General features: G+C 42.4%; 1 protein-coding gene across 10 annotated transcripts in view; it reads right to left on the bottom strand.

Annotated features, from left to right (window-relative positions):
* Positions 1-26,482, bottom strand: part of ASNS (asparagine synthetase (glutamine-hydrolyzing)) — a 145,353-nt gene that overhangs the window by 53,613 nt on the left and 65,258 nt on the right. The window contains exon 3 of one of the 10 annotated variants that reach the window (XM_082693681.1): positions 25,924-26,024. The exons of the other annotated variants lie outside the window; for them this stretch is intronic. The gene's annotated coding sequence lies outside the window, so the exon portion shown is untranslated. The remainder of the gene's footprint in view (positions 1-25,923; positions 26,025-26,482) is intronic. 10 annotated transcript variants of the gene reach the window in all.

Here is a 26,482-nt window from a genome sequence, read left to right as displayed (position 1 = left end):
CACTGCCCTTTAGTGGTCAACCAGCCACACTTACTCCAGAATCTCTCCTACCTGGTCCTCTTCAGAAGCCATTACCACAACATGTGCATGAGAGGTATTTGCTATCCTTAAGGTCTAACCAATCACCTCATCTTCACTACTCAACCTCTGGGTATTCCAGTTTTGGAGGACAGTTCAAGCATGCTCTTATCAAAGCACCCAATAGTCCAGACAGATTTTCTACTCCTATACCTCCAAAATCAAGTATCACTGGTTCACCTAATCAGGCTTCATTGTCTTTTCAGGGGAAAATATTGCTTTGCCCCTATGCAGACCTCTTGCTTACACCAACACTGGTGACTACCTGATCCATCCTCTACCAATCTCCTAGGTCCCCAATCCTCCAGGACCTGTTGTCACTCAGCCAATTTGGGGACAAAACGTCTCATGTCCCTACTTGCCTTCACTGGCAAAATTTAGAGAAAGCAACCTATGCATGTTTCCACTTCATTGTTCATTCCCTCTTTACCTGTTAAAGTGGAAGACAGTTCAAAGGGCACAGCTAGGCAGAGAGAGGGGAAACCTAGGCTAAGTGACTGGACAGCCACCCAAACACTGCTTCAGGGAATGTGTTATTTCTTGAAGACCTCTCAAGGTCTTTAGATCTTTGCCTATGCATCCAAACATCATATCTTTCCAGAACAGGGTTGATAGGGATCCACTAATTCTGATAGGTGATTCAACTAATTCTGATATGTAAACTGGAATTCCAATAGCATAATTTATAGTAAGAAATTATACCTGCTTTGTGAGCCAGAATGCTTGTGCCCACAAGATTTACTATTGCTTTTTCTCTCAATTAGCAACAGGAGTCAGTAAAATAAGATAAAATCAGAGAGGGAGACAAACCATAAGAAACTTTTTTTTAAAAAAAGATTTTATTTATTTATTTGAAAGAGAGAGAAAGAGAACATGAGCAGGGGGGATGGGGCAGAGGGAGAAGCAGACTCCTCAATGAGCAGGGAGCCTAATGTGAGACTTGATCCCAGGACCCTAAGATCATGACCTGAGCCCAAGGCAGACTCTTAACCAACTAAGCCACCCAGGCATGTGCCTCCCATGAGAGACTCTTAACTCTAGGAACCAAACTGATGGTTCCTGGAGGGGAGAAGAGTGAAGGATGGGGTAACTGGGTAATGGACATTAAAGAGAACATGTGATTTAATGAGCACTGTGTGTTATAAGCAACAGATGAATCACTGAACTCTCCATTAGAAACTAATGCTACACTATATGTTAACTAATTGAATTTAAATAAAGTTTAGGAAAAAAAACAGGAGTCAAATTTTTATATCCTTTTCATCAATCCTAAAATACCCTTCTTCCCCCCAAATTCAACCTCTCCAAGATCAGAATGCTTCTTACAATTGACCGTGTTTTGCAGACACTGTCCACCAGGTGGCAGTCATGACACAGTGATTTAAAACTTTCTGTTGATCTGGCAGTTCCTCAAAAAGTTATACATAGGGCACCTGGGTGGCTCAGTGGGTTATGGCTCAGGTCATGATCTCAGGGTCCTGGAATCAAGTCCCGCATAGGGCTCTCTGCTCAGCAGGGAGCCTGCTTCCCTCTCTCTCTCTGCCTGCCTCTCCATCTACTTGTGATTTCTCTCTGTCAAATAAATACATAAAATCTTAAAAAAAAAAAAAAAGTTATTCATAAAATTACCATATAACCCAACAATTCCACTTCTAGGTATATACCCAAGAGGCTTGAAAACACAACATAGGTTCACACAATAACTTGTACATGAATGTGCACAGCATCATTATTCATACTGGTCAAAAAAGTGAAAACAGCCAAATTCAACTAGTTATCAATTAATGCATGAAACAACACATTGTGGTACATCTATGCAATGAAATATTATTCAGCCATAAAAAGGAATGAAGTACAGATTCATGCTTCAACACAGATGAAAAGTAAAAACATTATGCTAAATGAAAGAAGCCATACACAAAAGATATAAATTGTATGTATACTCATGTATATGAAATGTCCAGAATAGACAAATCCACAGGCCATAGAAAAAGTAGGTTAGTTGTTGCCAGGGGTTGAGAAAAGTGGATAACGGGAAGGGACTGCTAATGGTATTAGGATTTTTTGTTGGGATGATGAAGATATTCTGGAATTACACAGTGATTGTGGCACAATGTTATGCATATACAAAAACTCTACAAGGGTAAGTATCATACGTGAATTATATAATAATAAAAAAGGGGGAGGAGTTAACAAAAAATCACAAAACCTATGTCAAAAATGGAAAAATACAAGATTAAGAAAGTGTCGTCATCAATTTGTCTGAGATTTGATAAGAAACCACGTGATAAGAAACCATTTGATAAGAAACCGTGGCCACAGAATGAGATAGGTATGTAAGTGACCAACAGCTTCAAGTTATCACAGTGAAGGTATTTGTCTGCTGCCATTTCCATAGCAGGGGCTGGCAATCGGTGGTCCCTGAGCCAAATCTGACCCCCACCTATTTTTGTATGGCCTACAAGTTAAGGCTGGTTTTTGTGTTTTTAGACATTTGAAAAATAACCAAAGAAGATTAATGTTAATTATAAGTCAAAATTGCACGAAATTCAAATTTGTGTCCAAAACCAGAGTTTTGCTAGAACACAGCCTTACCCATTTTGTAGTACAATAGCTACAGCAGGGGCCATATGGTGCACAAAGCCTATGATATTATTTTAGAAAAGACTGCCCTCCACTGATGTAAACTACTGTTTTACAGAAGGCATTGGATTACTGGTAATAACAGCACTGTGGGTCCAGAGCAATGCAGCTCCAACACATCTTACATGTTTTCCAATCGGTATTTCTCTGGTGACTATTCTAGCTTCTTCTAAATACATTAGCCCCTTAAATTGGGCTACAAGGACATTTTCCCTTCCTATTCAATTAAGATCACATTGGAGGGGGAGACAAACCATGAGAGACAGTGGACTCTGAGAAACAAACTGAGGGTTTTAGAGGGGAGGGGGGGTGGGGGGTTGGGTGAGCCTGGTGGTGGGTGTTGTGGAGGGCACGTATTGCATGGAGCACTGGATGTGGTGCATAAACAATTCTGGAACACTGAAAAGAAATAAAATAAAATAAAATGGAAAAAAAATAACATTGTTTCTAGATTTCCTGTTGATTTTAACATTTAAACTCTTAAAGATCTAAGGGTGCCTTTCTGCTGCCTATGTGTGCCATCTTTTCTCTCAGGACTGCGGGTAGCAGACAGAGCCAGTGCCCTCTCATATCCTTCAGATCTTTTGGTGGGCCCCACATGACTGCCAACTGCTAGCATCTGCCTGTTGGTGCCCGAGAACTTTTATTTCAAAAACACAATAGGCCTCTCTGCCTAAGCTTCTGGCAGGTGGAAAGTGCAGAGGAATTAACACCCCTGGGAGTAATCCTCAAGCGGTAACTCTTACAGGTTGGCATATACATACCATCTCATCCCTTGGGCATGTATTTTGCATCATTTCTAAGAATGCAGATTTTTCCTAATCCTTATGGGATTAAGCCCTAGTCTCTCACTGTGATAGCTCACTTGATACTACCTTTTGATTAGTTGCTGTTTCTTCCCCATTTCACTTCTCCACTTCTTATCAATGTTTCCCACAATTCCCAAATAGCCTGCGTGTACTACAGTCCTTGGGTTAGTTTCTACTTCTAAGAGAATCCAGATTAATCCAGTTAATCCAGATTAATTTTCCAACTAAAATCATCCTTCCTGCAGCCCTTGCATGCTCATCACATGGTGGGGGGTGGGGTGGGGTGGCATTGTACTCAGACTAACAAACAGAATCCCCAGAAGTGTCAAATATTTCAACAAGGTCCAAGATGGGTACTGACTAGAAGAAGGTTTGCTCCCTTCCCAAGAGGGGTTACGAACATACTGTTGCCTAAGATTACAAACAAGCTTTCCCTAGGTCCCTACTCATGCCATCAGGAGAATAGTTTCCTGCTATCTGAAGCTCTAGCTCCTATTGTCTCAGTTTAGATCCATATATATAGCTGCCTAAAGAACATCTTCTGGTTGTAATCAACCTATATATATATTACTGTGTGTGTCTATGTATACATACACACACATACACACACACACACACAGGAAAAGAGTATTATAAAATCCAAATCAATTATCTATATCCTCCCCTAATCCAACCCTGCCCTCCCCCAAAAAATAAATTCATACAAAGCCTCTTTCTAGGATATTCCTTATTCCCTTCATGATCTCATCCTCCAACACAGTTTCCAAGTTTAGAAATACTCTTGACCATGTCCCCTCTGGTATGCCCCAGATCTAGTCGGTTACTCAGTCTCTGGTGCTGGGGCCAGAGGGATCTCTGCCTCACTGTGGCTCCTGAGACCATCTTCTGCCTTCTAATTGACCTTCTGTTATCAGTCTTTCTACAGGCCATTTGGCACTCCACACTGCTGCCAGAATTATCCTTCAGAAAAGCCATCAATTGAATTCTCCCACGTTGCTCTGAAACCTCTCTGACTTCATTTTGTGTGCAAAATAAATTTCAATCTTTTGTAGGTCTCTCAAGGCCCTTAACAATTGGTCCAGCTCCCTCTAAGTTAGCTATTTTTCACACACATATAAGTGATTACTTTTCAGATGGATATAGATGTTGCCGAGATGAAGAAAATATAAACTCATTTCAAAGCTTTACTGAACTCCTACTGATCTTATTCATGTATTTTTCAATCAACGGGGACTACAAAAAGAGTACAGCTATTATCACGTGGAGTTGCAATTTTCTGATGTTAAAAAGTGATTCTCATATTTTAAACATTGGGAGTGACCTGGGTTTGTATTTTTTAAGTTTTCTTCCAACTTTCAGCACACACTAAGTAACATTTTATGTCAGGATCATTCCAGTGATATAGACTTTGAGGACAATGGTATGTCTGTGCTAAAAAATCAGCTTGGTTTTGGGTTAGTGTGTGCACATGTGTATATAGTGTAGGTGGTGGTGGGTGGTGAGAAGGAAATTAGCCTAGCAGCTTATATAAATAGGCCAGGATGTTCTATCTTGTTGACAATAATTCAATTAAAACAACTCTGCTTTCTTTGTTAGGCTTCAATAAGAGAAGTGGAGAATTATAGCTCAGTTTTTAACAATTTAGTCTTCCTTAATATCCTGTCAGAAAAAGAGAAGATATAAACAGTCTTCCACCTACTGAAACCACTAGTTCTTCAGGCAGCATTACTGGATACCACCTTGTATCAGACAGTATCCCATGATAGAATCAGAATGTGGTAACTGAAGGAAGTGAACCCTGCATTCCAATATATTTGGGGTCAAATCCTGGGAACATTCTTGAGTAACTCTGTGAACTTGAACAAATCACTCTGAGTCTCAATTTCTTTATCTATGATGTGATTAACACATACATTGTATGGCTCTGTGAGGAATTATAAGAAATTAAGTTGTTCTTATGAGTAGTGATATATTTTTTTTCTTTCCCTATTACCATTACTAAAATTCCCATGAATACCTCATATGTTTAAGGCCTTAAACTCAGTGTCTGAGCTTATTTAGATCACTTTACTTACTTTTCAGATACGGAAACCAAAAGATGTTATGTAAGTTGCCTCTCATTATATCATGAACTAGTGATATTTATAATAACCCTAAAAGCAAATAGGAGGGGGAAAATCATCAATATGAACAGGGGTAAAAAAACAAAAGCAAAATTCACAAATGTGCATACAGATAGGGATTTTTTCCAAAACTATTTGATGGTAAAAACCAGAAATGAAAAAAGCAAATCCCAATGATACACCCCATCCTCTGCTCCTACTTACTATTGGGAGACAATTTTCCATAGGTCTCTCATGTTTTGCTTATCTTTTAAGCAGAGGCACAGGCTGCCTTTGTACTCTACGACTTTTTCAAGAAATTTTGTATCATGAACAGTCTTGGGAGATGTAGCATCTCCCTCCAGAGCAAAGGTTTTCCTTACTGCCTCTTACAAAAGATGGAGGTTCCCTAATTAAGCTCAGGGTTCCTTTCTAATGCCACTAACTCACTCCACATGCAGCTGTCACCTAGCCCTCTTTACATTGCCCCATGGGAATATGGGTTCAGAGAACCAATAGTTTGGATAGTGCTATTATTGTAATTCAATTCTTTGTCTCTGACCAAGGGTCTCTTTTCTTCTACTAGCATTCGTGAAACTGTCAGGCTACTTGTTAGTTTGCAAGTAAGCGGGAAAATCTCAGACCTTCCACAGTTCTTGACATTTGCTAAGTATTATTTGTGAAGTATTAAAGCTGTCTTTAAGTCCTTGAAGCAGAAACTTTATATAATAAGCTCTCTTGATGGCTTCTTGCAGACCACTAGCAACAAAGACAGATGCAGAAATAGCAGTAATAACCACTTACTTAGTGTATGCCCCATTACCTTCCCTCCCCTCCTTGGATTTCTTCCAGAAGCTCTGTGCACTAATACCCCAGCTTTTGAGCACTTTCCTGCTAACTGCTCTCACCTGAGAGGCTGAACTTAAGCACTGGAGCTACCTTGCCTGTACAGAGTACAGGAAGTGGCAGGGACTGGACATTTCTGCCTGGGAAACTTAATGACTGAAATGGAAAGAGGGGAGCCCTGTTCCTTTTCCTCAAGGCAAAACTCTGGAGGAGTAATTTACATTTCATAACTTCCTATGGGACCAGGCTAAGGCTGGGCCTTGCCCTGAAATGGCACCTACGACCTGGCCATTTTTCCTTTCCTGTCCTGCTTCCCCACTATCTTACTGATTTCTTTGGAACAGATCCTTAATAAATACATGACAAATGGTTGGCCTAGGGGCTTCCTCTAGGAGAGCCTGACTAACCTAAGATAACCAGTGATTCTGAAGCTGGGTTGTATATTCGATTCAACTGGGGGAACTGTTCTAAAATTATGATAGGGTCCCAGCCTAGGACAATTAAATCAGAATCTCACCAGTGGGGCCAAGGCATGTATTCCCATCCCCAGGTGATTCAAATGTTCCACTCTGATTTAGGTCATTTGAGTGCCACCATCTTCAGTTTAATTCACCATTTGCTATATCCCCAGCATTCAAACAGGTCCAGCAGAAATCCTAAGCTAGGATACTGTCCAGCCCAGGAAATCTTCCAGTCTGATATCTTGGCAGCAACAGAATACTTTCTCTGGGCAGTCTTGAGATGGGAAGAGCCTAGGGGAAGTCATATACAACTGGCAAGCAAGAGCAGACCACTAGACCTCCCCACTACCCTGAAAAAACCACCACTGTTGAGTATAGCTCCAAATACAGTTTATAGGGACATCTGGTGACACCACATCCACAATGAATCTCACTCAACAGCACTCCTTGACCTCTACCTCCTAATCTAAGGGCCTTGTAATGGTTATATTTAATGTGTCAACTTGGCTAGGCCCCAATATCTAGTTGTTTGGTCAAATACTGATCTAGATGTTACTCTGAAAGAATTTTGTAGATGTGATTAATTTCTACAATCAGCTGACTTTAAGTAAAGCAGACTACATTTGACAATGTGAATGGGCCTCATCTCACTAATTGAAGGCCTTAAAAGCAAAAACTGAGGTTTCCTGGAGAAGAGTTCTGCCTCAAGAAATGTAGCATAGATATCCTACCTGAGTTTCCAGTATGCTAACCTGCCCTAGATTTCAGACTTGTCAGCTCCATATAATCATGAGTTAACTCCTTAGAATAAATCTCTTTACTCTCTCTTGCTCTCTGGAGAACCCTGACTGATACCGGTATAATCACCATTCCCAGTCTCAAGGGTCTCTGGAAAACATGGAAAATGTGATATGGCTTTCATTTTAGTCAATACCTAAGCCACACTCAACTAATTGAATTTGACCTACCTAGCCTCTTAGCCTTCCACTTTCAGCTGCCAGGTATATCCCCTTAATCATCTGTCCACCCAGTGCCCAAATGCAGCCAGGTGTTCTGCACACTATTTTTAGACAGATAGGCAATTACATGACTTGACCACCTAACCAGCCCCAATGCCTAGAGCATATCACCACTTTCCATCACATACAACACTGTGTATCCCCAAACTACAATTTTCCCTTTACCATCTCCCAGTTCCCCATTCCTTCTGGAACCACTGTCACAATCCAATGCTTATCATATTTCCTGGCTCAGTAAAAACCTAATGAAGGAAAGATGATCACTTAGCAAGCTCAGAAACAACAGGGCTTTTGAGAAATCTGATGGGCCAAGGAAAGTTGGAAAGTCCATCTACCCCTTCCCCAAGTGGTAGACCCAGTGTCATCTCAATTGAATGTTATACTCTCAGGGTCAACTTTCTTCACCTGAGTGTTCTCATTGGCGTGTAGGTCAAGATACTACCGTTTCTACCAAGGAGGGTGGGTCTTAAATGGGCGCAGGTAAATGGCCAAGGACAGCCATATCTTATCTTGGCAATCATCCTGTCCACCTCCTGTCCCCCTGTTCCAGCCTCCTCAGTGCCAGCCATTTCTTTGATCTATAAACTCAAACACCCTGGATTTTATCCTATTTTTGGCCAGTGCTCTCCACCCAGTTCCATGTTCTCACAAGTTGCAATTTTGAGAATCTGGATTTTAGGATCAGAGATATTCATTTTTGGAATCCCGGCATTACTACTTACAAACTTGATGACATTTGGTCTCAGCTCCTTAACCTGCCAAGTGAAAACACTGTAACAACCTTCCACAACTCTTGTGAGCTTTGGATGGAACCAGAGAATTGAGGAGATCTAACAGTACATTTGGCACATAATTTTTAAATGTCAGCTACTATCATTTGAGTGAAAATTAATACTTGACATCCAATCATCATCACAATTATTTAAAAAAAAAAAAAAAAAAAAAAACAGATCTTACACCTGGGCCAAAATACCTTATCCATCCCTTCAGACATGAGAATCTGAGCAGAACACTTCCAAACTACTCCCATAAGTTCCCTACATACTGAAGGGAGATATCAAGAGCGGTTAAAAATCTCTGTATTTTGAAACTGCAATTTACTTCGTCATTTACAATCTTCAAGCGTAACCTTTTTTATATGTGAAAGGAGTTGGCTTGTCAGCTTTCCATCATTGTAGCTCACAAAAACAACTTCTCAAGGAAAACTCTACACAACTGAATTAACTCCCGTGCTTCTCAGCGCTAACTGCACCTCAAAAGAAATATCTGGACAGCTTTACAAAACGTGCTCAGACTTGCTTTCCAACCAAGAGAGCTCTACTTCTGTGGGTCTGTTTGTGGCCTGGATCATCCCATATTTTCAAAGCCCCCTTGAAGAGTCTGCTCACCAACCAGGGCTGAGCACTACTGACCTACTTGGATTACAAATAAGTCAAAATTGTACAGAAATGTGATGCAAAAATAGAAGCAGACTTGTGCCAAGGAGGCTGGGGGAAGCCCTTGGCTGTTTCGGCCTTCTTCCTGCCCCCTTCCTCCACGTTCTGTTTGTCTGGCCATATCAGAGTAGACCGGAAGTCCCCTCCACATGGGTGGAGCCTCTGCTGCTTCTAGGGAGATGCTACCTCAGACCAGAAGCCCAGGAAACGGGGTGGGGGGGGGGCAGTGACAGGGCAGGAGGCAGCTGTGTGTGGAGTAGAAAAAAGGACAGGAGCCGGGAGAGGGCAAGGAGTAAAGCTGTATCCATGCCTCTGGCTGCCATGATCCAACACCAGAGGCACTTTGCAGAGAACAACGAGCCCCATCCCAGCTATACAGGGGGTTGCTGGTTTGCTGCACTGTAAATAATGCTGCTTTTGCTTTTCTTCATAGTTCTTTTAGAGAAAATCATCACCTAGTGGTTTTTTTGTTTGTTTGTTTTTCTCTGCATCTTATTTTTGTCCCCACTCCGTGCACATTATTTGGTAGGTTAGTGCTCTTCCTAGTCTCAGATCTAGTATCATGACATGGTAGTTGCCGGACACGGATTTGTGTTGAATTAATGAACGGTGAGCTGGTAGGCTGCCCTCCCCACACACAGTGCCACAGATTTTAGATGTCAATCCTATTTTGTTCCAGACAAAATGCATGCTTCCTTCCTCTGGGTCCACAGCACTTGACAGTTCACTTACAATTATTCCAACCTAACCCACCATACAGATCTTGCGTTACATCCGCGTTTCCACCAGTCTGTGAGTACCTCGGATGCAGCAAACGCTTTATCCCACCAGCTACCAACACAGCACTGAGCAGGCTCTTGAATGTTTGCTACCCGCAAACCAGTTTTCTATCTCAGTATTACTTGTCTGGTGTCTGATTTCTTCATCACCAAGAATGAAATTAATGCTAAAAAGGAAAAAAACACAGGGAGGAGCCTTGCTCTTATGACTCCTTTTTAACATAGCTGCGGATAACCTAAGACCTCTGGGTTTCTTTATCTATAACCCAAGTGGACTAAATCAGCTCTCCAGACCCTTCTAGTCAGAGACTGAAGCACAAAACATAAAGAAGTTGGAAGCACGAGGTGGTAGAAAAGCAAAGGAACCTGTAGAAATTCCTCACAAATCAACTTGATTTCACATAAACCTCACCACAACTCTGAAGTGTGGGTTTTATTCCCATTTGGAGAAAGAAAGAAAGAAAGAAAATGGAGTCTCAGAGCTTTGATTTGTTGAAAGTCAGATAGTATGCCTAGGATTCAAACCCAAATGTTTGAGCACCCCCCCCCCGCCATCCTCTCTAACCTCCATCACTGCTTCCCCAGGGGGAGACCGGCCACACAAGACAGTGTGCTGGAGGATCCCCCTGAAATACCAGCGGCTTCTTTAAATGAAAAGAGTTTTCATCTCCCCTGCTACCACAGGACATAAAGACAGAGTCTTATAGCATGACATTATAGTTTTATTCAATGATGTATTTTTCCTGCCTCTACATTTATTCCTTGATTGGAGTCCATTAAGAGACCCAAGGGCATTTCAAAAGTGCCTGAATTTTTCTCAATTGCCTGAATTGAGAAAAAAAGTAAAATCTTTCCTTGCTTTTTTTGGTCTTAGGGCCAATATTGCTTCACCATCCTCCTCTGCCCTCTCTGCAAATATACATTAAAAAACAAGTTCATTTGTCCAGGTATAAGTTTGAACTTTGAGCCCATACCCTTTTAACAGCTTTGGCTAAGAAAGTTACTTGCAATAATTAAGCCCCCAAACCCAGAAAAAAACATTTCATGAAAATATGATCTAGTCGATTCCCAATATTTACATTATAAGAATCCTTTCCCTACCAAACATAAAATCACAACCCTACATAATAGTTGTTTTTTAGTCCCATTGATTGAGAAAATATGTGATAAAAAGTCAAAATGAATTCAAGTTTTGAAATCTTTGTATATTCTGCACTTCTACAGCATCTGTATCCATCTGAAAAATTATCACTTGTGTGTATGGGGAAAATAGCTGACTGCAGGATAGGCTAGGCCAATTGTCAAGGGCCTTTGGGAGGGGGCATACCAAGGAGATTGAAATTTATTCTGTAGGCAAAAGGACATCAAAATAGGTTTTCAAGCAAACTGACAGGACTGGATTGATTTCTTTTTTTCCCCAGAAGGTAATTTTGGCAGCAGTGTACAGAGCCAATTGTGAAATGGAAAGAACAGTGGCAGGAGTCCAAGAAGGATGTAGAAGGGGAGATCAGGAGCCACAGAGGCACAGAGACACCTCTGAGCCCAATGTTGGAGAACACGGCAAGCAATCCGAGGGGAGTCACATGGGAGATGGAGGGCCCAAAGAGGTGTCCTACTGGAAATTTCTGGAGACTGTCACCTTGAAAAGAATGGGAATGCCAGGGGAGGTTTTTGTGTTTTGGAGGAGGTTGGAGTGGAATGGGTGGTGAGACTGATGATACTGACATGTATTTTTATATATTAAGTTTGAAATGATAGGGTATATTCAGGTGATATCTCTCTAGCATGCCACTGGATATATAAGTCTGATAACGAGGAGATCAGAGCTGGATCTTTGGTCAACACTAAACCTCAGCTGTTAGGACAATAGCTTACAAGTTAGAAAGGTCTTGGTTCAAATTCACTTATTAACTGGCTCAAGCAAAATGCCTCTCGGGAGAGGCAGAGAGAGAGAGAATCTTAAGCTGACTCCCCACTGAGTGCGGAGCCCAACACAGAGCTCGATCCTGAGATCCTGAAATCATGACCTGAGCCAAAATCAAAAGTTGAAGCTTAACCAACTAAGCCACCCAGGTACCTTTATAGGTTGTTGTTGTTGTTGTTTAAGTTAAAGATTATATATATTAATAAAATGCATGGCATGTGGTAGTAATTCAAAAAATACCAGGTTCTATTATACAGATGCAAACAATCAGTATTGGTCCCAGTCCCTGAGATAGTGGAACTTCTCATTCTCAAAGAGCAAAAGAGAAGAAAAAAGGTGGTGCCCTGGGGATGCAATGTTAGAAAAGAACTAAAAGAAAGGCAGGCAAAAAAAGCAGAGAAGGAAAGAAATCCATCAGAAAAAAGAGGATGATCTGGCAGTCACAGGAGGGAGCTTTAACAAGCAAAAGGTGGGTCAGATTCCTGAGGATGGGGGCTCCACATTAATCTTGACTTGGTAAGGGAGTCACAATGCCCAAAGAGTGATGTGCGATTTGGGATGGGAACATATGAGCAGATTTCAATAAAGCTGGGAACCTTGAACCCTGAAGTTCTGCTGATCCTCCTTTGCCAGCAGAAGCAGCCCTTCACCTCTGTCTGAAGAGTGTAGTCTTCCCCAGCCTGAAGAACCCATCATGTCATCTCCTAAAGTAATTGCCTTGCAGGAAACCACCAGTCTTACTCAGGAGCTACCCTCATGCCTCTCATTACTTCTATACCTATAACCAGACTCAAGTTCCAGTGGGCCCCAGGAGGGAAGCTATAAAGCATGACTCCTAAGGAGGTCAACACACACACACACACACACACACACACACACACACACACACATGATTTATCAATTTATACTGACAGAACCTTAGTAAGGTACATGAGAATTTATCCTAAGTTGTACTGGATCAGAGAAGAAGACACATAATGTTGGACCCTCTGAAATCAGTTGATCTTAGGTGCACTAAGCAGGGTTTCTGGAATCAGTGTGTTGGCTCTCTAGGCTGTGAATGGCTTTGAAAGTTTGGTTGGTTGGTTACTGAACCCTGGAGTTAAAGACACTTGCACTAAATGGATTTGAAGTTTCATAACCCTCTCAGTACACTGATGAAAGGATACCAAGGCTTAGGGAAAATGATATGCTTAAGTACATTATGTAATACTCTCCACGTTCCTCAGAATTGTCCAGAGGATATACCTTTGACTAAGGCTTTGAGAAATACATTGGGGAAAGAAGGCTAGCATCTGTAAAGAGCTCTGTGGTGGCTGTTGTCTAAAGATTAGAAATAAGAAGAAGAAATGCTGCCATCAAACAGGGGTCCATGATTCTTTTTTTTTTTTTTTAATTTTATTTATTTGACAGAGAGAGAGATCACAAGCAGGCAGAGAGGCAGGCAGAGAGAGAGGGAGAAGCAGGCTCCCCGCTGAGCAGAGAGCCCGCTGCGGGGCTCGATCCCAGGACCCTGAGACCACGACCCGAGCCGAAGGCAGAGGCTCAACCCACTGAGCCACCCAGGCGCCCCAGGGGTCCATGATTCTGATGGGGATAATGAAATCATGGGGTAGCAGGAATCACTTGGTGGCATTTAATCACAAAAGATGAAGATGTTGTTACCATAATGGGCAGCACAGCTGAAAGGGCAACACAGAAGTCAGACCCATAGAGAGCTTTCACATTCAATAATTGATCACGATGTCCCTAGGACTGAAATAAATGATCACCCTACTAATATCTCACTCGATTAGTATAAGCAGTGTGGTCTTTTCACCACTAGACCTATTTAACAATAAAGAATTGTGGACCCTCAGCCAATTGTCAGATTTAAGCCAGTTCAAAGATGCAAAGCCCCTTGAATGAAAGGACAACAGATTCTCCTTGAAGTACATTCCTACTAGAAAACCAAAAATTTACAGTCTAAGTCTTCCTCACAGCCCTGGTTGAGTGGCCTTCAACCTGGGGCAATCTTACCCTCCGGAGAATAATTGTTTATGTCTGGAGACATTTTGCTTGGTCACAACTGAGAAAGTCCTTCTGACATCTAAGAGTAGAGGCCAGGAAATGCTACTAAACATCCTAAAATGTATAGAATAGTGCCCCACAACAGAGAATTATGTGACCCAAAGTATCAAGAGTGTTACAGTTGAGAAACCCTGGTTTTCCCAAAAGAACTGTGACCGCTGAGTTTCAACAAGCAGAATGTGGGTCAACCTCATAATTTGCAGTGATTTGAGAGGACTGAAACTAAACATTATGCTTGGATTCAACATACATAATAAATCTGGGTAGTCACAACACAGATTGAAGATTGATGTGAGAACAGTATTCAGACACTTCTAGAGCTCTGAAAGTTTAATTATCCCAAGCATTATATAATTGCAAGAGAGAAAGGGTGATCTGGATTAAACATAGAAAGACTATAATTAACCATATTAACAGGTTTTTAAGAATGTTGTTTAAGCTAAAAATGCCAAGCAGTCCTCTTTCTTTCACTTACCAAATCCAATTCCCTCAGCAGCTGCACTCCAAAAATCAGTCCAAATGGGACTCTTCTTTTCTTTTCCACTTCTCTTCCGCTCCCCATCCTAGATGAAGCCACCATGATGTCTCTCCTGGAAAGCCTCCTTAGCAACCTTTCTACTTCCTCCATGGTTCCTGGAGAATTTATTCTTGAAATGCTGCTGCCAGGTGACCTTCTTAAAACGTGGATTACTTGCAATGTTCCCGTGAAGCCCAGAGTCCAGGGAGGATGTGGACCTTACCATATGAAATGAAATTGGGATCTTTTTCCTACCTTGAAGGGAAGCCCAGAGGTATGAGTAAAAACAACACTGATCCAGTTTTGCTCTGCTTGACAGAGCGCATATGGAAGGTCTCCCTGCTTCCATGCCTGATCCTGCACCACTTACACACACATACACACACTCACAGACTATCCTTCCAGCAGCGGAGTGATCCGTTCAAACCATAAATCAGGTCATTCAGCATCAAACACACTCCCCCAAGAGTCTGCTGGAACAAGCGCCTAAATATCCCTGAGTGGAGCCTGAGGGTCTTAAGAGTTTTTAATCTCTTCAGGTGATTCTAATGTGTAGCCAATGTGAGAACCACTAGTTTACAGCTGTGCTTCTCAAAACTCGAACGTGCCCACAAACCACAGGGGAGTCTTGTGAACTTTGCTTTCTGACCCCCTAGGGCTGGGGTGGGGCCTGAGATGCTGCATTTCTAACAAGCTCCCGGCTGGTGCTGATGCTCCCTTCTGAGGACCCCACTCTGCAAGGTCAGAGCCTAGAAGGGTAAATCATTGCTCCCCTCTATCCAACTGCCTTGCTCATAATTACCTGCAACTGTATTTTTTCACCCTCTACCAGTCCTCTGGTTTCCCAGCCTCCTGGACCCACTAATAACTCCATTGTCAGCCTGCTCAGAACTTCCCACCAAGGACCTTCAGGAAAGGCTTTTGTGGACAAAAGAAGGATAGAATGACTGTGCCCACTAAGAAGAGGCCCAGAATATTTGAATGGGAAACACTGTATTTTCCCCCAAGGTATGGTAGGGCTTTCATTCAGGTAACATTAAGCAAAATTCAGGCCGGGCATGTCCTATTGGAAAATAGATCTTCAGTGACAAGTTACAACCTAATCATAGTACCCTCCTCTCCTAATGTTTATCTAGAGCAGTGTTTCTTAACTTTTTAATAATTATCACCTCCCTAGGAAATTAGACTTTTTTCCTAATCACCACCCCTTCCCCCATGAAATGTTAATACCACAACTCCTTCACTTGTCAAATAGCAGTAAAAAAGAAAACACCCCCAGGGCTATCATGAGGGTTGGGGCAATTAACACCCAGCAGAGCGCCTGGCTACCATTCAGGGCCTCCCCAGGGATAGACTGACTTACAAAGATGGTTGCCTTGGTGATGTTGCCTGAGGAATAGGTGTCTTCCCTGGGAGGGGAAATGGTTTTCAGTCTCCTTTTTTCATTTCAGGATTCAAATGATGACCAAGTTGTATCATATTACAGTACAAACTTATCACTAAAGGATTACTATTACTTTTTCCTGACTTGAATCTCTTTCCAAATTAGATCCTACCATCAGTGCCAAAGACCTCTTGAGATTCTGCCACATAAGAAAAAAATTCTTTAAAATATTTAGTATTTCAACAAATAATTAAAAAATAAGTATTTCATAAGTAAATAATTTTTGGCCATTTTCATCATTTAACCTTATATCTTGAAAAAGAGAAAGGTAATGACTTACGATTTTCCTATTAAATCAGTACGTAAAAAGAAAGTTTAAATTGAAATTCTAAATCAGAAGTGAATTTGGTATTGTTATAGTTCTCAACCCTGAGTGATCCACAAAATCCCCTATAAAAGAACTTAGAAAGAAGGATGGGTGGTTCAGTCGACTAAGTGTCCGACTCTTGGGTGTTTTGGTTCAGGTCATGATCTCACTGGTCTTGGGGAGCTCTGCGCTCAGCAGGGAATCTGCTTGAAGATTCTCTCCCTCTGCCCCACCCCCACTTGTGCATATGCTCTCTTCTCTCTTTCTCTGTCAAATAAATCAATCTTAAAAAAAAAGTTCTTTGGGGCCATAACAAATGTGCTGCTGAGAACATGTCCCAAATGTCTTTTGGGGCATACACACACACACACACACACACACACATATACACATATATTTACACACACACACACACATATATACACATACATATCCACATATGTATGTGTATATACATATATACACACATATTTGTGTGTGTGTGTATGTGTATATATATATTCTATGGAGTATATAGATCAGAGAATAGAGCTGTTAATCATAAGATATGCATGTGATCAGCCTTTGTAGATACCCTCAAAGAACTTTTTTTTTTTTTTTAAAGATTTTATTTATTTATTTGTCAGAGAGAGAGCGAGAGCGAGCACAGGCAGAGTGGAAGGCAGAGTCAGAGGGAGAGGGAGAAGCAGGCTGCCTGCGGAGCAAGGAGCCTGATGTGGGACTCGATCCCAGGACGCTGGGATCATGACCTGAGCCGAAAGCAGCTGCTTAACCAACTGAGCCACCCAGGCGTCCCCCTCAAAGAACTTTTGTAGATACTCTCAAAGAGCTTCCCAAAGCAGTTATACAAATCAGCAATCACATCAACAGTGTCTGAGAATTCCCTTTTATCCCATACCTTCACCATCACTTGGGATTCTGTCCTTTCTATCTCAACCATTTCAGTGATTGTTTTAATTTGCATATCTTGAAACACTAATGAAGCTGAACATACATTTATTGGTCGTTTGTATACTTTTTTTCTAAAATACTTTTGTCAAAGTATTTTTTACTTGAGTTGCTTTTTTTAACTTATTAATATGTTCTATATATGTTATTATATTCAAGGTACAAGTTTTTTGTTTTAGATATATATGTATATATATATGTATATATAGAGAGAATATTTTTCTTTACATCTCATGCTATTAGTGCTTTTGTTGAACAAAAGTTCTTAACTTAATATATCCCAAATCTCAGTTGTTAACCATCTAGATGCCCATCAATAGTAAAGTGAATAAAGAAATTACAGTTTATTTGCAGAATGAAATACTATATAGCAATTAGAATGGACAAATCACAACTCTGCAATAATATGGATGAATCTCCTATTACACTGAGGGAAAGAAGCTAGACTCAAGAGTATATGTTGTTTTAATTTGGGTTTGTTTGTTTATTTGTTTGTTTAATTCCCCAAATTGCTATGGGGTTCCAAGATTTGGAATAAGAAAGGAGCCCTTCAGGTGATCCTAATGCAGGCTGGAGTGGCGCCCAAGCTCTAGCAAGCGGTCTTCCTTTGGGGGAGAACACCTACGAAGTACCTCTTGAGGGACTTGGAGATCAACTGAATGTAGAAAGGTAGAGAAACAGTAAAAGACAAAGATATTTCTAGTCTGGAGATTGGATTGGTTGGACCATGAAACCAAACAAGGAGAGGAGATACTTCGGTCTGTTCCTATGTGTTTGTAGGGGTCACAGAAGGGAAGGAGTAGGTGAGAAGTTTGGTTTCATGCCTATTTTCAGGCGTGCGAGAGACATGCTTGTGCTTTTGGCAAGGAGGCTCCAAGTACAAATCTGGAAATGTGAGGTCAGACCCGGAGGTCCAGACGGCAGCAAGCACTGGCCTGGCTTTCAGTCCTAGCCCTGCCACTTCTAATTCTTTGAGCTCGGGCAAGTCTTAACACCTTCCTAAAACTTTACTCCTTCATCTGACAATGAGAAGAGTCATACCTGCCCCCACTGAGTTCAGGGTAAAATTAAATGAGATAATGTGTTTAACTCAATTAGCAAAATCCCTGGCTTATTGAAATGGCTAGTGCTGCTGTGTTACAGATTTGGGAGAGGCAGAATAGAGCTGGGAAATGCAGACGACGGCGTGGATCTGATGACCCAGCTGGTGCAAGAGCCGAGAAACACGGCGGAGTCTGGGGGAGCTGCGGCTGGGAGGGCCATGTGGGAGCAGATAGAGACAGATGAGAAGGCACCCACTGAGAGGCAAGAAGGGGCTCAGGGGACAGTGGATGGAGGGGAAAGACAGACAACCGCCCATGTGCCACGATGGGAATGGAGACTCAGCCATTTTATTTGGCACTGAGAAAGTCAGCAGTGACCTGGAAAACAGCAACCTCGGTGGAGGGGTCAGGGAAAGGCAGAACCCCCCCAGCCGCATCAGGCAATCCTTAAATGCTCTAAGTTTGTTGATCATCTCTCTCTGGCAAATAAATAAAATAAAATCTTAAAAAAAAAAAAATGGGAAGAGCCTAATTAACAGCATTAAGACACATGATGGAGTAAGTTTACCCAGATTGAAAAAGGGTGTAGGCGTCATCCTTGATTCCTTTCTTTCCTTCACATCTCACATCTAAGTCATCAGTTACTTCTGTTGGACCTATCACCAGAATAATTTGGGAATCCATCCACTTCTCTGATCGACTGCTGCTGACCTAGGCCAGCCTACCCTTCTCTCCCTCCCAGGCAACTACAATGACTGTAACTGGTCTCACTGCTACCTCCCCCACCTCTCCGGATTGCCTCCCCACCCTGCCCTCTGCCCAGCAGCCCCAGAGATCTTTTCCCATGTAAATCAATCACAGTAATCTGCTCCAAACCACTTGAGACACTTCTCACCACCCTTAGCCCTGCTCTCCCTCTGACCCCGTACTGCCCAATATGGTAGCCTAGCCACTAGCCACAGGTGGCTATTGAGCATTTGAAATGCTAGTGAGAGCTGTCAGATACATACTTTAAAATATTTGTATTTATATTCATGGAACCACATGTGGCTGGTGTGATTAAAGAGCTGAATTTTAGGTTTTATTTAATTAATATAACTTGAATAGCACATGTGGCTAGTGGACACCATAGTGTATAGCATAGAGGCAGAACATTTATGTTATAGAAAGTTCCACTGGGCAGTGTTGCTCTGGCCTGATCTCCCACCACGTTCCCCCTTGCTTAGTGGACTTCAGCATCACTGGCCAACCTGTGGTTTCTCACCCTGCATCAAGCTCCTTTCCCCTGAGCGTTTTAGCAGATTGTTCTCTCTGTCTAGACTTTGTGGCCCATTGATCTCCACGTGACAGCCTTGTGTCAGCTTCACTGTCAGCCTCCTCAGAAAGGCCTTCCCTTTCCATCCACATGAAAGTCTCCCTATTGTGTCAGCTTCAAAGCACTTCTGGCTAGGTAAAAATATTTTCTATAAGGATTATTTGGTTATTGCCAAGCCACCCCCCCATTTTGGCATGTTTATTTTCCCAAGGGCAGGGACTTTGACACTCCAAAATTGGAGAGGCAGAATTTCTACTTCTCAGGAACAAGAGAGCAGAAAGTGAGCACAGGTGCTTTCCTTGGGAGAAGAAAAATGCATCCAATATTATGCCTCATGATCTCTAAGTTCTTTGAAAAATAAGAGGCAAGTTCATCTGCCGAATGTGGGCCTCCTGGGGATGGAGCAATTCGGAGAATCTGGGAAATATGGTGAGGAATTGCTGAAAAGGACTTGACTAGCTACAACTGAGGGGACAATGAGCATCACTGAAGATCCAGAAGAAGGTGGAAGTTACAAACAGTTTGTCGTACCATTTGTCGTTTGTTGTAATACGATTTTTCTCCAAAAGAGGAACAGCCCAGATGTGCTTATCACAGTTAATCCTTATAACAACCTCTGAGATAAGTGCTAGAGTATCCCCACTTTACAGATCATTAAACTAAAACACAGGGAAGTTAAGTAACCTACCTAAGACCATGAAGTTAATAAAGAGCAGAGCTACAACTTGAGCCCTTGCATTCAGAATCCAGAGCCAGAACTTTTAGCCACATGGCCATACTGCCTCCCTCCTTATTAGAGTCACACAGAGTAGGTATTTCATGAAAAATGTAAAATGTCCACTGCAGGGCTCTGAGACTTCCCATTACTTCCAAATTGGCAATCCAGGCATAAGAAACAGGATGGCATAGAGAACTTAAAATTTGCATACATTTACATAAACCAAAACTTATGCACAATAACAATGCACATTATGCTAGAACGCATATATAGGGGCGCCTGGGTGGCTCAGTCGGTTAAGTAGCTGCCTTCAGCTCAGGTCATGAGCCCAGGATCCTGGGATGAAGCCCCACATCGGGCTCCCTGCCCAGCGGAGACCCTGCTTCTCCCTCTCCTTCTACCTGCCTCTCTGCCTACTTGTGCTCTCTCTCTCTCTGTCCAATAAATAAATAAAATCTTAAAAAAAAAAAAAAAAAAGAAGAAGAAGAATGCATACACAAAGACATTACATACGTTAGCATAGTTAAGTATGGGAGAATTCAAGATAAACAGGAAGTTGATCAATAAAACAAGAGAAGGGCCTTGCCCGGATGGATAGTGCCAATGCACCATGAACAGAGAAGTGAAACTCAGCACTCTGCTTCTGAGATCAGGTAGTCCTAGGACTCAGCTCTTCATCTGTGATGACCAGAGGCAGATGTCTTCCTCCTCCCCACAGACCTCTCCCCACATTCTAACCTCATGGGGCTTGGGGTAAAGTAGGAAAGATTTCAGTGCCTATGGAACTAATACATATGGATTTGTTTTTAACCCTTCCTAGCTTTTGTCACTCAAAAATAAGAATACTTAGCAATTTTAGGTGAGGCACAAAGTAGGCCTTCAAATCAAAAGCTTATAAATATTAATGTCATATACTTTGGTCGCTCTCATCCTTCGAAATGACTCTCAAATATCCTTCCATATATTAGGACTCCGCAGCTCTGCAGCAGAGCCCAGGGGTCTGGAACGCGTGTCTTTTCAAAGCAAGGCCCAGAAGCCTGTCATGAGCAGCCAGTCTTGCAAAGAATCGTACTGCCACTTGGTGAGTGCCAGTTTTCTAACCAGATGGAGAAGAGAGGAACATTCCAAGCGTGAGAAGGACGATAGAGCATGGAAAGTTCTGGTGGGTTCAGGAAAAAGACAGCTACGGGAGCTGGCGTTTGCGGAGGTCAGTGGTGGAAGTTGCTGCAATGGGGTCTGACTCAAGCGTCTCTAAGAAGCAAAGCTGAGGGCCCTGCCCCTTGCTCTGGAGACAGCAAGGCTTGGCATGTGTGACTCAGCAGGAGGAGACCTCATTGGGTGTGCTGGTTGTTAGCATAAACAGTAGCCACGAAGAGTGGACTGCAGGGCAACGGGACTGGTGTGGATGCTAAGTAAAAAGGGAAGAAGAAGGCAGCAGCGTGGGCCTTCTGCCCAAGAGATGAGGTAGGTTAAGGATGATGCTGATGTTTCCATCCTCAGAGACTGAGTGGAAAGTGGCACGAATAACATTAGGTTTCCCTGCTTAATTTGCCAAGGGAACACAGATAAAATCGGGAAGAACCAGGCAGCTGAGCCACCCTAGAAATAAATCCTCTTCCTCTGTGGAGTCATGCAAACAAAGAATGTTTATGTTTAAACTACTGCGTTCATTTAATCCTGACTCTACCCCAAGGGCGGACGCCTGGGAGGAATTAACTCTTGCAGCTTATTTATTCTAAACACTGTACAGAAGCAGTTCCCTTACTTGGTATCTTATGTTTGATAATCTAATTTAGCCTTCTGGCTCCCTAGGCCTGTCTGGCCTCCCTGTATTTGCTCAGCAAATCTGCCACCTCTTTAAGCCTTAAATCAGTCTGGCAAATATCACTGACCTACCAGACGATACTGTTTGTCATGTGGGTTTTAAGCAGCTACATCCCTTTATGTTTTAGTACCTTTTCCCTCCTGCCCCGATCATTCTCTTCTCAACTCCCTGCTTAGGCTCTTTCTTTTCCTCTCTCCTTCAGTCTAGCTGAATGATTAGAAAAGCAACAGTTATATTTCTTGTATAAAGTATTGTTCTAATAAGCATGCTACAGTTCAGCTCAGAACGCTCCACTGCAGCGGCTGAGGAAATCCCACTGCGAGGCTGTGCCGTAATCACTCGAAGACGCAGTGAGGTCCTGCACAGGGAGGGCTCAGGGAAATGGGAAAAGGGCAAGAGGCTAAAGAAGTCACAGGGAGACTGCAAATAAATTTGTTGAGGGAAGAGAAAAAAGATATATAAAAGATTAGGGATCATGATTTAAAAAAGAGGGTGTGATGAAACAAAAGATGAAAAAATAACCACGGGGGGTGAGGGGCTGGGTGGCTCAGTCGGTTAAGCATCTGCCTTCAGTTCAGGTCATGATCCCAGGGTCCTGGGATGGAGTCCAGAGTCCTGGGTTGCATCGGGCTCCCTGCTTAGTGGGGGGTCTGCTTCTCCCTCTGTCCCTCCCTCTCGCTTGTGCATGCTCTCAAATAAATAGATAGATAAATAGATAAATACCACTGGGAGCAGAGATGTAGGTAAAGCAGATATTCCCCTCCCCCCACCCAGACTGTAGTGCAGTAGAATCAGGCAACACCTCAAAAACTTGAGAAGATTGAAAAAAAGAAACAACCTCTTAACAGTAGCCATTCAGCCTATGTTAACTTCTGTAAAGAACTGCCCCTTCTGTAGGGACACACGCCAGACTCCAGCTAAGCTGCCCCTGCTCTTCTATTTAGAATCCCAAATTGCCTGCCCCCCATACCCCGCTGAGACATCGATCCCCTTGTTTCTTGCCCCCATGATGGTTTCCAAAGACCACCCGTCTTCCTTTGAGATCCTCACACTTGTTCATGAGTGAACTTCTCTTCAACTTTTTCAGAATACTATATCCTGCTAACTCCTTTTTGGGGAGTTTATCATGTGCTGAGCAAAGCACCAAGTACCTTACAGAACTTTTCTTATTTAATGAACACAGCTTAGGGAGACAGGCTGTTGAACAAGATGGGACTATATCTGTGGGTTAGTATATGGCCACCCGTAGAGAGGGCTCAGAACAGTCACGGAGTCTGGGTGCTTTACTTAGTAAACAACGTGTAAGAACCTTGTCAGAGAACTAAGTTCACAGCCTTCAGAGCAGGTGACCTTGGTGATAAATATAAGAAAAATAAGTCTTCTAAGTATCAGTATCTGAATCTTTCAGGTATATAGTCACAGATTTGGCTATTATGACCAGTTGATAGGAAAAGGTGAGTCCCCTGAAGGAAGCTAGATGGTTTAATGATCAAATAAGAAGGAAAAGGATAAGTCCACTAGGAAGAGGACAGGGCTTTTAAAAAAAATGCTCCAAGGGCAACTGGGTGGCTCAATCACTTAAGTTCCTGCCTTGGGCTCAGGTCACAATCCCAGCACTGTGGGATCAAGCCCCGCATCAGGCTCCTTACTCAGCAGGAAGCATATTCTCCCTTTCTCTCTGCCCCTTCTCCCCAACTCATGTTCTCTTTCTCTCTCACATAAATAAATAGTCTTTAAAAACTCACATAAATAAATAGTCTTAAAAAACAAAACAAAACAAAACAACAACTAAACCAAGAAAGCGCTCCAGGTGATCACAATGGTGTGAGTTTAGAGGCCAGTTCATTGCTTTCCTGTAGCTCACCTTATATATCTCCCAAATGACAACAGCACAAACCAACAGAGTGTTAATTTACATTATATGCATAAAATAGAAAGTCTGGAATATATCAGTGGAAGCAGGAAAATGAAACCAACAAGGGTTAATGTCATTAGGGTTGACGCCAGACTCAGAGAACTTTGTTTAAATATAGCATTATTTTCTGCCACATTTTATTTAAAAGATTTTAGCTGATGCATCCATTTCCCCATCTAGGTTATGGACACTCACAGGCAGACACTGCTTTCTAGATAATCTTTGCATCTCTAGCAACTGATGGTGTACTCAGCACAGAAAAGGCTCTCAAAACATATTTGATAAATGAATGTGGTTGGTTTTCTTGACAAAACGAAAATAAATGAATTTCTCAGCTAGAAAAAAATTCCTTCCAAGAATCATAGCTTTAGAGACTTCAAGAAATCAGAGTCTGTACACTGTGTTCCTGTCTCTTTAAACAGAGCAGGCCCACCCAAATGTCCTTCTACATTTGGCCTGTAAGATCCAGTTGCAGAAAAAATTATTCCAGGAAAGGTCCTTGGTGCACTCCTCACTCATACACATATCTACTATTGCGGCTGCCATCCTCTGCCTTTCTAGACTCCGGTTCAGACCTCCGACTTTGATAAACAGCTCCTCTGGGCTCCTCCAGGTTTGATGACACCGAATGTCCCCCCTCTGGTTTGCAAACTCTCTGCTTCCCACCTGGCTCTTGCCCCTACTTGCTCCCCAATGATTATGATTTTATTAGGCTCCAGAGATACCCTCAGGATAATCAAATCAACCCTCAGAGTGCTAAGGGAAAATGGCAGTGAATATACCATGAAATGAATTAATAGAGACACCTGTTGTCACTGGGGTAAATGACACTCTTCAGTGGTTCTGTCTTGGCTGTTCCTGGCAATCACTTGGGGGAAGTCTACAACTATTGACTCCTCTTTCCCACTCCCATGGATTTTGATGTGATTGGTCTGTGGTGAGGTCTAGGCATCAGGACTTTTTAAAAGCTCCAGGCGATTCCTATGTAAAGTTTTCAAATAATTGCTTTAGGTTGAAAAACAAACTGGTACCATTTTTCCCCCCACATTGCAGAGAATAGACATTACTAAATGAAAATGAAACAGTTTCTTAACTTGTATCCTATTCTCTTGTCTGAGTATACCATAACATCTATACAAGTATTTCTAGATGAATGTAGTTTGGCTTAGATGGCATATTTAAAATTACTCTGCAAGTAAAATGAGATAAGTTGGGTGGACAGCTTTCAGACTTCTTAAGACAAACAAACAAACAATCAAACAAACAAAAAACTCCAAAATATTAATACCATAAGGATTGATTCTTCTGTCTAAAATGAGAACTACGGTTGAATGTTTTCCCCACTCCGTATCTTAACATGCAAAGCTGTCAGTCCTTTCAGGATGTGGGCCAATATTCCCCAACCTCACAAAATTAAGAAGAATTGGCATTCTCTCACTGGAACCTCTCCCACCTGCAGGTCACATGCCCAGGCTCTGGCTATTTTTAGAGATGCTGGTCTGGAGAGTCATGGGTCTTAGCTCTTAACTGAGGGGACAAAAGCCAGCTTTTGGGTCTGACTCATGCCTAAGACAAGCAAAGGGAGCCCAGGGGCATTCAGGTCTCCATTGTTGTTCTTCTTTGAACACCTGATGGGAATGTGTCTCTTCCAGATGTGGTAGCTGAGGAACCTGGCCAACTCAGCCTCTGCTCCCCAGGCTTCAGGGATAAGGGTAGAGTGTCACCTTGGGGGCTGGCATCTTCCGTCTTAACCTCTGTGGACCATGTGTTCCTCTTAGACAGCAGAGCCGGCTCATACTTGGTACCAAAAGAAAAGCTACAATTTCTGGGGGGAAAAAAGGTGGCATTTATTAGTTTAAACTGAGTTGTTCACAATGCCATGAAAATTATACTATGTGTAGTTTAAATAAGCCACACACAGCATATTTGTCTTCTTTTATTATGTCCATTATTAGAGCTCTCTTGGGACACTCCTCAGAATCCCCCACCTGGGGAGTCCAGGTCTGAGGCTCGTCTCAGGACAGAGCTGGGAGGAGAGAAGTCACTAACTGTTTACAACTTGCACCATCCCTAACAGACATCCCAAAGGGGTCCTGCCACAGCCCAGTTCTCACAGCCCCCAGGGGTGTGGCACTGTCATTTAGGAAGAGTACTGGCTCTTCAGCAAGGACACATTTGGACAGATGTTGTGACCAGCTGTCTACTTGCTGGTGGAAGAGAGAGGGGATAGGACATCCGTTACTGACTGGAGCTACAACTTGAACACAATGGGACAGGCAAAAA

Source organism: Mustela nivalis (genome assembly GCF_964662115.1).
Source record: "Mustela nivalis genome assembly, chromosome: 12".
Classification (NCBI taxonomy): domain Eukaryota; kingdom Metazoa; phylum Chordata; class Mammalia; order Carnivora; family Mustelidae; genus Mustela; species Mustela nivalis.
This window is presented reverse-complemented; position numbering and strand designations above follow the sequence as displayed.